The sequence below is a fragment of the Bombus pascuorum genome, chromosome 1, assembly GCF_905332965.1.
Source record: "Bombus pascuorum chromosome 1, iyBomPasc1.1, whole genome shotgun sequence".
In the NCBI taxonomy this organism is placed as follows: Eukaryota; Metazoa; Arthropoda; class Insecta; order Hymenoptera; family Apidae; genus Bombus; species Bombus pascuorum.
This window is the reverse complement of record NC_083488.1, coordinates 31,901,795-31,917,040: the sequence shown is the minus strand read 5'-3', so window position 1 is coordinate 31,917,040 and position 15,246 is coordinate 31,901,795. Positions and strand designations below refer to the sequence as shown.

The window sequence follows — 15,246 nt, the reverse complement described above, 5'->3', positions numbered from 1 at the left end:
CCCGGTGCACACTCAATTTCCGATCGTTTTCCGAGGAAAATCACCGACGAACCGTGAGAATCGTGAGAATAAGCAGAAGGTGAATGGTTTCTTTCAGAGACCACCAGAACAAAGAGAATTCGAGTGATTGCAAAAAACAGAGTAGGATTTTAGAAAGAAAACTGCATCGAGAAGTTTCTGATCTGCGTTGGAAAGAAGTTGAGACGGCGGATTTAGAGGCAGCGCGAGATTTCGTCAGAATTCGTCGTACGGAAATTTCAAAAAATAAGATCGCTATTCAGACTAAAAACAAGAGGTTAATAGAATAAAAATTGTATAGTTTCGAAGAAATAATTGAGAATCTTACGGGAAGATGAAAATATTCGTCGTACGGAAATTTCAAAAAATAAGATCGCTATTCAGACTAAAAACAAGAGGTTAATAGAATAAAAATTGTATAGTTTCGAAGAAATAATTGAGAATCTTACGGGAAGATGAAAATATTTGTCGTACGGAAATTTCAAAAAATAAGATCGCTATTCAGACTAAAAACAAGAGGTTAATAGAATAAAAATTGTATAGTTTCGAAGAAATAATTGAGAATCTTACGGAAAGATGAAAATATTCGTCGTACGGAAATTTCAAAAAATAAGATCGCTATTCAGACTAAAAACAAGAGGTTAATAGAATAAAAATTGTATAGTTTCGAAGAAATAATTGAGAATCTTACGGGAAGATGAAAATATTCGTCGTACGGAAATTTCAAAAAATAAGATCGCTATTCAGACTAAAAACAAGAGGTTAATAGAATAAAAATTGTATAGTTTCGAAGAAATAATTGAGAATCTTACGGGAAGATGAAAATATTCGTCGTACGGAAATTTCAGAAAATAAGATCGCTATTCAGACTAAAAACAAGAGGTTAATAGAACAAAAATTGTATAGTTTCGAAGAAATAATTGGGAATCTTACGGGAAGATGAAAATATTCGTCGTACGGAAATTTCAAAAAATAAGATCGCTATTCAGACTAAAAACAAGAGGTTAATAGGATAAAAATTGTATAGTTTCGAAGAAATAATTGAGAATCTTACGGGAAGATGAAAATATTCGTCGTACGGAAATTTTAAAAAATAAGATCGCTATTCAGACTAAAAACAAGAGGTTAAGAGAATAAAAATTGTATAGTTTCGAAGAAATAATTGAGAATCTTACGGGAAGATGAAAATATTCGTCGTACGAAAATTTCAAAAAATAAGATCGCTATTCAGACTAAAAACAAGAGGTTAAGAGAATAAAAATTGTATAGTTTCGAAGAAATAATTGAGAATCTTACGGGAAGATGAAAATATTCGTCGTACGAAAATTTCAAAAAATAAGATCGCTATTCAGAATAAAAACAAGAGGTTAAGAGAATAAAAATTGTATAGTTTCGAAGAAATAATTGGGAATCTTACGGGAAGACGAAAATATTAACAATTTTTGGTAATTAAAAGCTGACGAATTTTAAGGCTATCTCATTAATCTCGCAATTATTACGCCAAACGCTCAACGTTTAAGATTTATCTTATCGCTAGACTCTGTTGTAGAAAATCACTTAAGTAGTTGGTAGCACGCTACCGCTGTAAAAATTATATGCTATAAAAACGTGTAGGGTTATCAATGATCTTCTATCATTAAAAACGAATAGAAACTTTTGATAGTTCCTATTGTTCTATTCTAAAAGTACAAAGTATTGTTTCTCAGTTATATAATAATATCAATGTTTGCAAATTCTAATGCTATATCTTAGGTTCCTAATGCGATATGATGCAAAACTGCAAAACACAATGTATGAAGTAAAAGAGAACAAATTCTCATAAATACGGTTAAATAAATTGGTTATCTACAAGTAGAAAACATGTGTTAACATTAGAACTACCACACCAGTAAAATTGATTTGTTTTACAATTTTATTTTAAAATTCCTACTTCATGTTATATTTTTTCCCACAGTGATGTAACGAGTTTCGCAACGATAACTAAAAGAATAATACAATAAATTTTATTTTGTTTTTTATGTATTCAGGCTCAACATAATTTTGTATCAAGGCTACTTATACAAATACGAAATGCCAACATGATTGGTACTTGTCAAAGTGTAAAGGGGTCCTGCAATCTATGTATCGAACTCCAATTAAACAGTTTCCTTGTTTTGTACAACTTCCCACGCGTCTTTTAAATTTTTATCGCGTATCATTCTATACGGTGATACCAGTTATAAGGAAAATTCCGGATAAATCGCTAGATCGCTAGATGCTAACACAAAAAATACCACACCAGTCATAATGACTGCTTCTACAATTTTATAAATGTGTCAACCCTCGTTTAGGGATCCCAGATGGATTAATAATACCAAAAATGTACTACATAACATTCCTTCTGTAAGAAAGTAATAAATCAATAAATATAAAAATATTCTATTATTATATATCTTTTAAAGACCAATCATTCTGACTGGTTTTGGTAGAAATAGCATCGTCTTAACTATCGGTGGTTCTAGTGTTAAAAATGGTCTTACGAGCACGAGCGCCAAAAAACCAAAGGAAAAAAGCACGAAAAGAAGTAAGAAAATATACATCACCTACATATTCTCAACTTCCAATGGCTGCTATCCAACCGATATTCCCAACACGGGCTGTGCATTTAAATAGTCAAAAGAAGATGAAGCCAGCAAGGAATCTTGACAGCGCAACGACCAAGGATACCGATGGCCGCGAAAACCAGTTTAACGTCGTGAAAGCACTAGTCGCGAATGAAAAGCGGTCGGACACCAGGCCCCCCAGGAAATATATTTTCACGTTTCGTCGACGTTGACGTCCACATCGGGCGTCTGTCTGCGTTTTTAGCGGCCTCTCGTCCCCGGATGCCACGTATGAATATTTTCCCGAGGAGAGGAGAACCAAGAGGCAACCTGGCCCCGAGCGGATCGCCCTCCAGAATGAATTTCGCGTATTTGCAGTCGTTCCATGGCTAGTCGACTTCTCTGCAATCCCCAGTTACCTCGTTTCCTTTCATACTGTACCGTCCACGAACCGTCTACTTGTTTCCCGTCCTTTCCAGCAGCGGAACAAGAATACCAAAATGAGTGGAAGACGGTTCCAGTCAGAACTTTGTCGTAGAATTTTATCGTATGTATACATTCTTCTCTGTAACGAGAGATATACGTGGCTTGTAGGAGCTTTTGTGTTCGTAAATTAGAAAAATATTGCGGAATTTCGGATGAAGTTAATATGGTACTATATGTACGTTCCACATGCCCAAAGATTACAATTTATAAGAAAGTATGAAAAATCTTTCCTTCGAAACGAATAAATCATCTTTGAAACTATCTGAAACAATCCATGTAAGAGTTTGAGGTGATATTGGGTGTAGTGCGTTAAATAATCACTCGGTGGTTAGATCAACAATATATCTATTAACAAGTGTCTTCTTTTGATCGCGTCGCGTATCGCTCTCGATTTCGTTGCGCGGTTACAACTCGACTTTTTCGCTTCCTGGTTCAAACTCGACTGTCGATCGGATTCGATTCTTTTCTTTCTGTCGCCCCTCGATATCCCCACTATCCACGCGTTTGTTAGACCGTTGCCACGCACGCCTTCTTCTTGAACATTCGGCGGAAGGACCATTGGGATATTGATGGCCCATTAGGCACTTCGCTTAGGCGATATACATTGTTACCGAGTTCCGCTACGAGTTAAAGAGAAGGAAACGAATGAACGAGAATGCTTCAAGAAACTTAGCATTGGTCCTGTAATGTTCAACAATCAACAGATCGGAAGGTAGCTCTTTTAATGGTACCGTCTTTATACCTTCCTGTCCAGCCACCGCGTCTCCAACGACACGGAAGGTGGATATTACAGAGAACCGCCCTGATGTCGCGCGACTTTCTTCCGTCAGAAGAGCGTATATCTCTATTTTCGCGAAAGTGTTTCATGAATGGCAGACTGAGGACTATTTACAACGGACTTGTTTCTCTCCGTGCTCCTTTCTCTGGTTTGAGAACGTGTAAATAGCGCGGACGACGTGCATAGTCAATGATCGATTTAAAAGATTCGCGCGAGGTGTCAAGGAATGAAAATTTGCGAAAAAGAATTCGCTCGCGATTGTCAAATCTCGGAGAATTATTTTATTATTTAACAAGATCGCGCTTAAGATTTGAAAACCCCGTTAAAAAAGCACTAGGATAATAATTCCGTATGTTTTAAAACTGTAGAAGCAAAGAGTAAAAAGAAAGTTCTACCTAAACGAGACCATTTTCAGGAAACTGAACTTTACTTCACGAAAGTCAGCATCGCCGCGAATAAAGGAAACACAAGTGCGTTTCCGTACACGCATTTGCGCTAATGAAGTTAGCGTAGAAACGGTAACGTATCTGGAAACGAGAAGGGAGGTACAAGGCGAGAACGATAAGACTGCCACGAAAATTTCACCGATACGAACACGGTCGCAGTGAAATGCATGCCTTCCTGCTGCGTGCACTGTCGAGTCACGCCTCTCTTCGTAACAACATGTTCTTTACTCGATAAGTCTAAAAACCAGAAGCGTGGATGATTTATAATCTGGCACGTTTCAATTGTTACAACGATACGTGCCGCGGTCACCTTATCTTCGCTCTGGTAGGAAAGCGACCGATAAAAATCGGCCTGATTTACGACCAACGATGCATTCTAATCGCTGCAAGCGCCACGGCCGTATACTTAATTTCACCTTGCCCGAAAAACATGTAGAGGAAAAACAGCTGCATCGCGTAAAAAGAAAAAACAGGTTTATCGTGATATGTCGCGGAAATGATCCGACGTTGATTGCGATGTAAAAAAGTTACGTTGCGCCGAATTATGCTAGAGATAATTATATATGCACATGGCGATTATAGGAGAAAACGCGATAAGGACGTGTTCGTTGATTTTTCGTTTTTAATATCGTTTCACAGTTAAAAACGAACGTTACGATTTACTTGATATAAAATTTGTAAAAGTTAGAAATCTGAAGATATGGTTGACGAGACTTTGTAAAAATCAGAGATATTCGCTTCCGATTAAAACTTCGTCAAAGTAGGTATGCAATTATCAGACTTATAACCGGCAATTATGCGAACATTTTATCCAAGTAAGTAGAAGATCAAAACTGTGGAAAAAAATAAAACGATCGCGACACATTTTCGACGTTGATTACTTGTGCTATAATTTCCATTTAGTTTACGAAATTAATTTGGAAAAATTCACAGAAATGGGTATGAGATTTTTATATGTATTTATAATCTGATAAACAAATATTTGATTTGAACGAGTATAGGGTCAAAGCTGTGGAAAATAAAATAATTACGATACAATTTCGATACTCCACGGAATAGATATGAGATTTCTAGAAATAATCCAATATGTAATTCTTTCCCTTTCATATAAAATTCCATTTAAAAATAAATCAATTTTTGAAACAGTTCATTTTATCCAACTAATGTACCTTGCGAAACAATTTCCTCAAACTTCCTACACAAAACAAAATAAAAAATCACAGAATCGTAAACAAAAGGTAACTATAAAAAGTGACGAAAAATCGTTGAAGAGATTTGGACTCGCTTTTCAAACGTTCTGCAATCGCGTTCCCATTCGAAAAGCTTCAGCTTTTCCCATCTTCGCGAGACAATTTGACACGCGGAGGCACCGCGAAAGTCGATTAGCCGCGGCAGACGTATCGACTATCGATGGAAAATAATTATCGAGCCTCTGTTTTATGCGTGATCGCGGCGCACAGACACGGTCCGATATTAATGGTAACTTTATTGTCAATAGTGTAACAGCATGGCTGAAAATATTGGAGGAAACGAGCTGGCTTCCTCGAGCGCGACAACGGCAAACGACACAGCTGGCAGAAATTGGCGATGTCGTTTCGCGATGATAGGAATTAAATGGGATACAGGATCGCGGTCGAAAATGGAGAAACAACCGGCATGGCTCGTCACTGAATCGGACGAAAGTTACAGAGTGACGGAAAAACGAGTGCAACGCTGTCGATTAGCTTCATGATATTGTCAACGAGTTCGATGCTTGTTCCGTGTACTGGTAACTCTGTTGGTAGGCCAGTTTCATATTCGGTTGGTTTGATTGCGAACGATATTGCTTACTGTTATGTGTGATTTCGTCGAATGGATTGGTTAAACGCGACTGCCACTGTTTATTTTGAAACATTTGGCAACAATATTTTTGCAGCGAATTGCAAGGCAGAATTCAAATATTTCGTTCTATTTTTGAGGAAGCTTGATAGCGAACTCTAAAATGTATAACGTTGCCGATTTGAAAAAATGAAACTATATTTATTTACCAAAGAGACGCTCTTATTTTGATAACAGGCAGGCATAGATCAAAAACTTGAATATTAATAAGTCAAAAGTATAAATCATTGGAGCAAAGCTACCTATTTAATTTTATTACATAACACCTTGTGAAACTTCCGCTTTATCATATACAGTTATAATTTACAAAGTTAACAGGAGAAAAGAAAAATAGACGGTTAATAATTTACAGCTTTAAATTTTGCCTCGGCGTACTGTCAAAGATGTTCAAAATAATCGAACGTAACAGAGGAACATAATAAAACATGAATTAATAAATTTAAATTGTAAATTATTAATACAAAACGTTCTACAATTTCCTCGAATAATTCTTCGTCGAGATTTATTTTATTATTTACAGCTATAATTTATAAGAATAACAAAAAGAAATAAAAAGAAATAGACAATTAATAATCTACAGTTTATCGCTTAAAATTTAACCACGTGATATGATATACGTAAATTGGCCGAAGAGCAGAATTTCACCAACGGAATCGCAATTAATCTTCGAAGCAAACGCGAGCAAAATCGCATTTACATTTTCCAAAGATTTATTTTGCTTGTACACGAGCACGAGAGAGGCAACGCGCCGTTCAAAACAGATTTATAGACAATCGAGGTTTGTCGATCTTCTTGTCGGCGATCGCAAGGAACAGGCCGTCCTATCTAGTCGTAAATAATCCGCTAGCGTGAGTTTATGCGTTCCCGTGATCGACAGGCATAAAAGGAACGGTAGCTGGTGGAACGATTGATCGATGATAGCCGTGGATCGTACAGAGGAGAAGATATGAGGATTATTGGAGGTTACGATTGCCGCCTGTTAAGCGTCCTATCGAAGAAATAATTCCTTGGCTTTTCAACTCGATCGGAAGTTAACAGGCGGAAACTACGTGTTTCGTTCGCGTACCAGCTTCGATCGTGTCGACCTTTGACCATCTAAGTATACCTATTCGACGAGTAGTTTTCTCTTAACGATCGTAGTTACGTGACCGTAAAGAAATCCCTGCAGAGGATCCGATAATAGCTCCATTTTAGCAGGGAAAATTGCACGACTTCGACTTTTCTTATACAAATTTCGTGCCTCTTACAACGACGTATATTAGTTACGATTTCGCACTTTACCCCGATCATCGCCGCTTTTAGAAGGGTAATTTGTCGAAAATTACCGGGTACTGGTACTTGTAAGAAAGTATTTGAAAGAATGACTACGTAGTTTCATTCGAATGCGAAGCTATGTCAGATACCGTGAACATAATATCTTCTGGGAAACCGATAGGATGGAAACGAAGTTCCTGGTACAATGGCAGAATATCTTCTGGCGACAGTTCCTGATTATGGAGCATGGATTGCAAGAAACTTTAAGATACGTCCTGACAGACCGTATTATAAGTAGATGACTGGCTGTTCTCGAGATAAGGAGTTAAATGACAAAGTTATAAAACCAAGCTTGTTATAACGAAGAGCTTGAAATTTTTGCTTTCTTCTTAATCAAGGGATGTAATAAGTAGACTGGTGATTTTTATGCACTCGTGGGAAACTTGAAGGTACAAAAATGCGTGAAATGCATATAACGTGTAAAAATATATAGAATATTCAAAGTAGAATACTCGGTATAATATTTGGTAAATGAGACGAATCTCTACGTGAATTTTATTTTTTTAACTACGTTGCTAGCGTTTCACGCGGTATAACGTTTCATATAAAACATACAATGTGGGCGTTCTATTGTTTTCTATTCTTTTTCTAGCTAATGGACCAAATAGTTTCGTGAGCGATACTTCCCTATGTATTTAATATCAGTTGAAAAAGAAGATCTTCAATTACGCTTATTAAAATTACATAGATCAAAGCTTTTGGTAGAGTCTTCATTCTCGAACTAGAAAGTTAACTAACGATATAACGACAAAATCTGTGTAGGAAGAAAGCTGAGACACATATAAAAAAGGCTAATGATTCGACACGGTATTAATTTAGTCCCAAGAAAACACTAATCAGGCAACGCTATAATTTCCCAGAAAGCAGAAATCACGCACGTTTCCTCATCTTATATCATTTTGTTATTTTTTTTTCTTTTTTCTCCAAAAAAAACTAACAACTCATAATCATCGCAGAGAGTTCCACCTTGTTTCACAAACGAAGAAAAAGAATCGCCTTAAGAGCCACCGCGTTTTTCCACGAGCCTCGTTCGAGTCAAACGAAGGAACTTAACGAAGTCTCGATATCTCGAATACATCTGCCGCTCTCGTTCTGATTGATTGACACTCACCCGAAGCAATCTATCAGCCTTGTAAAGTACTTTTTACAAATTAATCGATGGAATCGTAGCCTCTTCCGCATTTCCAACAGGGTCGTTTAATCGGGGGCAGCAAGAACGCCTCGAACCAAGGAACCAAATGCTCCTTTCGCCTCTATAAATCTATCTCTAATGACGATCGAACTAATTATTTCTAGCCTCGATCTAGACGTGATTACGCGCAACCGTTGTCTTCCTTTCCCTTTCTCTCTCCTCCTCTCTCCTTCTCTCTCTGTTTCTTCCGAAAATCGCCTCCGTCCGATCCCTCGACTACGTCCAACATCGGAAAGCACGCCATTTCGTGATCGATCATTCGACTCCCTTACATCTTCCTCTGGCTCGAAACGCGCATTAAAGCGTAAGCTTTAATAACCGGTTACGCCAAGCTCGGTTAGAACATGGCTTGCACGTCGAACTTGAGATGCTTCTACTCGTTGAAACGCTCCTTCACGATTTTGAGACGCTTCGTAATCGATGGAGTACTCTTGGCTTGAAAGTCAAAGGATAGCTTTCACCAAAACAAACGCGATCAATTCTCGATTTTATATCTAGAACTTTTTGATAGTTTTATCGAATATTTTGAACGGAAAATAAATAGAAACACGTATTTATCGAGAATCGCCAATTAATTACAGGATAAAATTAATATCGAGATACCTATCGTACCTATTAATCTTAAATATAAAGATGTTTACCATCTTCTATAACACGATCGCTGTAACGTCTCAATCATCTACATCGTTTGATCGCTTAATACACAATCGAGTGCAGTCGAGAGACGCGCTTTTTGCAAGAGGCTCAGCTTCCCACAAAAGGAACTCTGTCTCGTTCAGCGGTTTTAGTCGCTCCCCAAGAGACCGTGTTTCTCATCCGCTAAACAGTGGATGTCCAAGAAACGTAATTTCCAAACTATTATATAATCATATTTCTGTCCAAGTTAGTGATCGAAGTAACGATAATTTTATGCTAAATAAATCATTTAACGCTACAACTACCGACGATTAAAGTACGAAACTTCAGTGAAAAGAATCGAATCGAAAAACAAATAAAAGATACAGAAAGGAACATCACATCTTTTAATTCGAATAATATAACAAGAAAAAAGAAACACATTTTTTTCATTTTTACCCATGCTGCATTCTTTTGATCATTTTCTACCGAATCATATTATTCCTTAACGTTATTATTCCTTAATATCTCAAGTTGGAAGGAAATGCGAAAAAATTGTTACTGGTGTGATTTCTCGTTCGAATTTTACATCAAACATCTTCAAGCATTACAAATCTTCCTTATTCGTTAATACGAAAAGAAAATTAAAATACAAAAATTCGAGGATCGCAGGAGAGGTAAATCGTCGTTTGAAAATTTGAGTTTTAGTCATCTTTTTAAATAAAGAAATGCATCACTGTACGACAACCGATTGGAAGGAGGAACAGAATCGTTATTCTAAAGGTATACCTGCAAACACGACAGAAATCCCTTCCGCAGTGCAAAAAACGTAGAGGACCTGGTCTCGCCGCTCTGAGCCCGATCATAGCCAGCTTCGCACAATGAATTCACGATCCTTTCTATCGCGCGATCGACAACGTAGATCGCGGAAAATCGGTTTCCGTGGTCCAGGCACATCTGGCGAATCCCAAACGGCGACTGAACATTGACAGACAGGAGCACCGTGAACGCGTTTCTCGCGTCCCTTTCCTCCGTTTCTCCTCTTTCTCTCGTCTCCGCCAACTCGCCTCCGTGCATCTTGTCGTCTTTTACAAGTTCCACGGTTCTCTTCCTCTCTTTCTGTGGTAGAGTGCCTTGCGGTGTGTCCCGTGGCCGAAGACCGTCTCTTGATTGCCACAAAGTATTCAGGTGACTGTCCCACTTACGGGAACGGCTTCTCTTCAGACAACCGAGACAGAACTGGACGCGAAACGACCACAAGGGCAACGGCGACAGATACCAGGAAGAGGAGACGTGGCCGCGAAACCGTGCCGTGGTTTTGTGCCCGTTTGGGTTTTCGCTTTAATTTCCTTCAGTTATCCCTATGTTTTAAAGAAAAGGACCTCACGAGGCGAGAATTAATCGCTCGCGTTGTTGGTTACCCCTTTGAGTGACTTTTGATTTACGAATTGCTATGGTAGTATGCGTTGTTTCATGGTACACACCATTCTGGTGAACAATTGATTATTAATAGACCGTGAATCTTTATGTAAATTCATATTTTTATGTTTAACATGGTCAAAGGGGTGGAATTTAAATAGAGATATCTCTCACCCCTCACCAAAATGTCGTAATAATGTACCATACTTTGGGTATTTTGTATAATTTTCTAATATTATGTGGATTTTGCGCATAATCACGATCGTAAATTTTCTATAAATGCGTAAATACCTATAGTCTAGTGGTTGATCAATAGACGATCGGGTAAGCTGCGTTAGCGGCAATTTATTTCTCTAACAATGAATACGCTGTAATTAAACTGTATCATATACGATGCGGTGTTTTACATGCGACAATCTGCACGATTTTATCTTTAATTGCTCTTATTAGTAAGTGTATGTCAAATAAGCGTATACCGCCCATATGTACATATATACATAGGACAGTTGTTGGTTGAATGCGTTCAGCGAACAAGTTGTAAATTCAGCCGACTTACTCGTCTCTGTCATGCTTGCATGAAACAAAGCTTGGTTGCGATTGATCGATATTGTACACCGTTTACACGAACTGCCTATAGACAATGTTTGTGCATTGCCGAGTTCGATGTGAGGTTACAAAATAGGATCGTGATACAAACGAGATAAATTTGTTACTAAATTCGACTGTTGTCAAGTTAGTGGAACGTTTATATAGTGTATACGAGTGTTCAAAGCGAGGGTTGCGAGGACATAAAATAGGATTGTGAATTAATCGAGATAAAAGTAAAGTTGAATTTGTTGCAAGATCTCTTGTTAAGTTAGATGAATATTTTATACGTAAACACGTAATTAATTAGGTTTTCCCAGGAAGTGACAGAGGAAACTAAACTGTGAAGAAACTTAATTCGTAAGAAGCGAGTTTTGTCGTATGATATGATATACCTACTCGAAGGACCTGGTCCATGAAAATCTCCAGTATCGTGGTCTGGTAGATTTATTGAATTCTAAGTTTCACTCTTGCTACACGAAATTGTGAGCGATTCTCAATCTCTTTTCTTTTGGGCAAGTCTTCTCTTAAATTTCCTAAATACCAGGAAGCTTGAGAAATCGTATAGTCGTCGAAATCGGCATAGCAAAGTTTCAATTTAAATTGTCAAGTAGTGACATTCGTTGGTATAGCTCTATATGTCAAAGTCCTTTGACTTTTAAATTAGGAAAGTTTTTAATGGAAACCGTGTTGCATAAAATGTGGGTCACGCTTTTTAAATGTTATTTGTTTCGACCCTTGGAATTTTTTAACACTGATAAATCTAGTCCGTTGATATCGATAAATTTAGCTTTTACCGATCGTACAACGTGGCGATAATTGTCTCTCGTCAAACATAATCGATCAATCTTCGTGCTAGGAACTGAAAATCGAAAGCAAGAACACGAACTACACATAGAGGAAAAGCCAGCGCACAATTCTGCCTTAATTTCGGGCAACTTTCATGAGATAATGGTCGTGAAACAACGAAATGAGGTAGAACGCCCACACAGGAAAGACGAATTTCGAATCGGTTCGAACGCTCACGGATGTTCCTCTTCTACAACAAAGTTTCCTGGTGCGGCAGGAAACTGTCGATGAACTATTTCGATTTTCTCGGGGCTTTGGAAAGCTACGCCACCTTGTCGGAGTTACGTTTGCAACTATGCTGCAAGTTCTTCGCGAGCTGCACTCTGGATTGCGTTTAACCACAAGGAACACTAAATCCGACGTAGTGAGAACGTGGAATTTGAGAAATAGGTCGAATATATGCCGTGGATTTATTTGTATTTCGCGGTGAAGCGAGTATATTGCGATTACTGAATGCAAAAAGTGGGAATAATGTATTTTAATTACAATAGAGAAACTGATGCAAACGATAGAGAGATCGTAGCTGTTTAATGAGGCTGTTTGACGAAGGAACATGGGAAAATATTGCAGCAGCAATATTAATTAGAACAGAAAAATGTGCAGATAACCTTAATTACAATGTAAATACAATAACACCGTTTTTACTTGTTATAAATGAGTTTCGAATAAAAATTAGGTTACTAATGCTAAGGGATATTTTTATTGTTCTTTCGTCAACCATGAAATCATGCACTAATTAATTAGGTTCAAGTGTATTAAATCTCGTGTCATCTAGTGGTACTTTCATATAACTACAAATAAAATGATACTACTTTTCATTGGAAAATAACGGTACCTATGTAAAAATACCTTTTTGTAGCCACTTACTGTATATTATATGCATTCTTTTCTTTGCTTCTTTCGATCTTGCACTTAATTGCATAAAAATATATGATCTGTACAAACAATCGCTACATGTTATTTTCTTCTTCCCTGATACTACCTCGCCTTATCCCTAATACGAAGACGCGTGAAACAAGGAAATGGAAAACGTCGCGCGAGAATTCCAAGGAAGCGGTCTTTTCGAAGGCATCGTACGAGGTGAAGCTCGCGTTTAGGAGATAACGATGCCTCGACCGAGCATCGTAACGTTCGGTAACAATCGCGGGTGGCTTGAATTGGTCGGGTTGCATGCACGCGCGTGCTGCCAACGTGCACGTTCACGGCAACTTAGAACACCGATAAACCGTGTATGTTCAGATAAGAGTAAATCTACCGAGCCGTGGCTACGTGCTTTTTTGCCAACGATTCCGAGTCGTCGCACAGCCAACGAGTTCCTAGGCATTTTTTACTTTACCATCGACTATGTTTTCCAGCAGCGAAAGCTGTAAGCAAGAAGAACATCAGGAATTCTGGATAATCCTAGGAAATGAAGATATATCGCGAGTGTTGGAATTTTATTTACAGGAATTTACGTGGACGGAGATATTCATGAACATAGTCGCAGGTGGAAATAATTCTTTTTCACTTTAACGCAAGTGTGTTTCGCGTGGAGTGAATTAATTTTCTCTAAGTAGTTGATAAGCTATATGGTTTCCAATTTTACCTTCGGCGCGAAATTCCAATCAGTAAATCGCGTATATTCACCGCACCCAGTTTTCCTATAGTCCAGCACGTATCGATAGCAAAGAATTGGCGCTAATAAGAAAACTTTATTAGTAACGAGCGAACAAAATTTATTAACCAGTCGCGTAGTTTGCACGTTTCGTTACGATGTATAGCGTGGAATATTCGTGCTGTCAAACTTTGCAATCCTGTCTCTGCTTCATTTTTTTCAAACTTTATGCGTTATCATTTAATGCATCGTAGAAATATAGTGCTTGCGTTTAGTTTTATATTTATTGAACTTTCTAAATTGGAATCTACCGTCTAATAGTAAATTATGACATGTGCATCTCCAGTTTCATGCAGGCACAGGTATATTCTGTTGAGATGTGTATGTATAATTTTCTGTGCTGGACTGGGTTAAATGCGTATTAGAGTTACTTGTATTTGATTATCAGTGTGGATACATGTGTGTAAGCGTCAGAGGGCGTCCAGGCCTTTGTTAGGACAAAAGACGATTGGCAGTGATATAGAAGCATCAGGAAGAGTCGGTTAGCAGTCGAGTGTAGAGAAAGTGCTGAAACGCGTGCGAGTGTGAATCGATGAATATATGAGAAATCGTCCATGAAATAAATACATTATTATTTTAATATTAATCCCTGGTGTATATTCAGTATTCCTATAACATTATTTCGGCACCAAAGATCCACAATTCTCAACATATTCCTTTTTATTAAGATCAACGATGAAGTTAAAAGTCTCAAGGTTAAGGAATTTCCAAATGATCAAAAGTGTAGCATGATTAAATAAAATAAAATTCTGGAATTTAAAAAATTCAAAGACCTTTGAATTAATTTTGAATCAACACAAACTCAGTTGCACGTATTTAATTGAAATAATAATTATCAGAGTGATCAAATCGTATTCACAATACGTAACGATGAACAGCATTTTGCTACCACGAACATCGAAGACTGTGTGTTTCGTGTATCAACATTTACCAGATGTTGCAAATATTATTCATTAGGGTGTTGTACACATGTTGCTCGTAGAAGGATACGCGTGTTCCCTGCTGGTCCGAGCCACCCTTTATGTTTACGATACTAATCTAGCTTAGGTACCATTCTGGTTCTTAAGTCTTGCTTAAACCAAATTTTACTGAAGTAATAACTGGAGCATTGCAGCTATGAATAAAAACGAGCAGATTACCGGCTTGGTTAACGACGCCCTCGCATACACGGATTTCGCGCGTTGGTACATTGTTTCTCCACCCAAGGTTTACCTTTTCTTGTGACAGGTTTACGCCAGCAAAACTCCAAAACGAGAATTTACCGAACGCCACAGCCTTTGAAATATCTTTAACAGGTAACGTTTGTTCTGCTACAATTTCGCAACGTACGATTCAACAATGTTCGTACAAAGACTTTGTGCTCTGTAATAAATTTGTGGTGCTCTCGTGGTTTCTCCTGTTGCACGTTTCAGACAAAGAATGCAAAACGA

General features: G+C 37.8%; 1 protein-coding gene across 2 annotated transcripts in view; it reads right to left on the bottom strand.

Moving 5' to 3' along the window:
• The window catches only part of LOC132910477 (FH1/FH2 domain-containing protein 3), a 248,971-nt gene that overhangs the window by 114,508 nt on the left and 119,217 nt on the right, over positions 1-15,246 (bottom strand). The gene's annotated exons all lie outside the window — the stretch shown is intronic.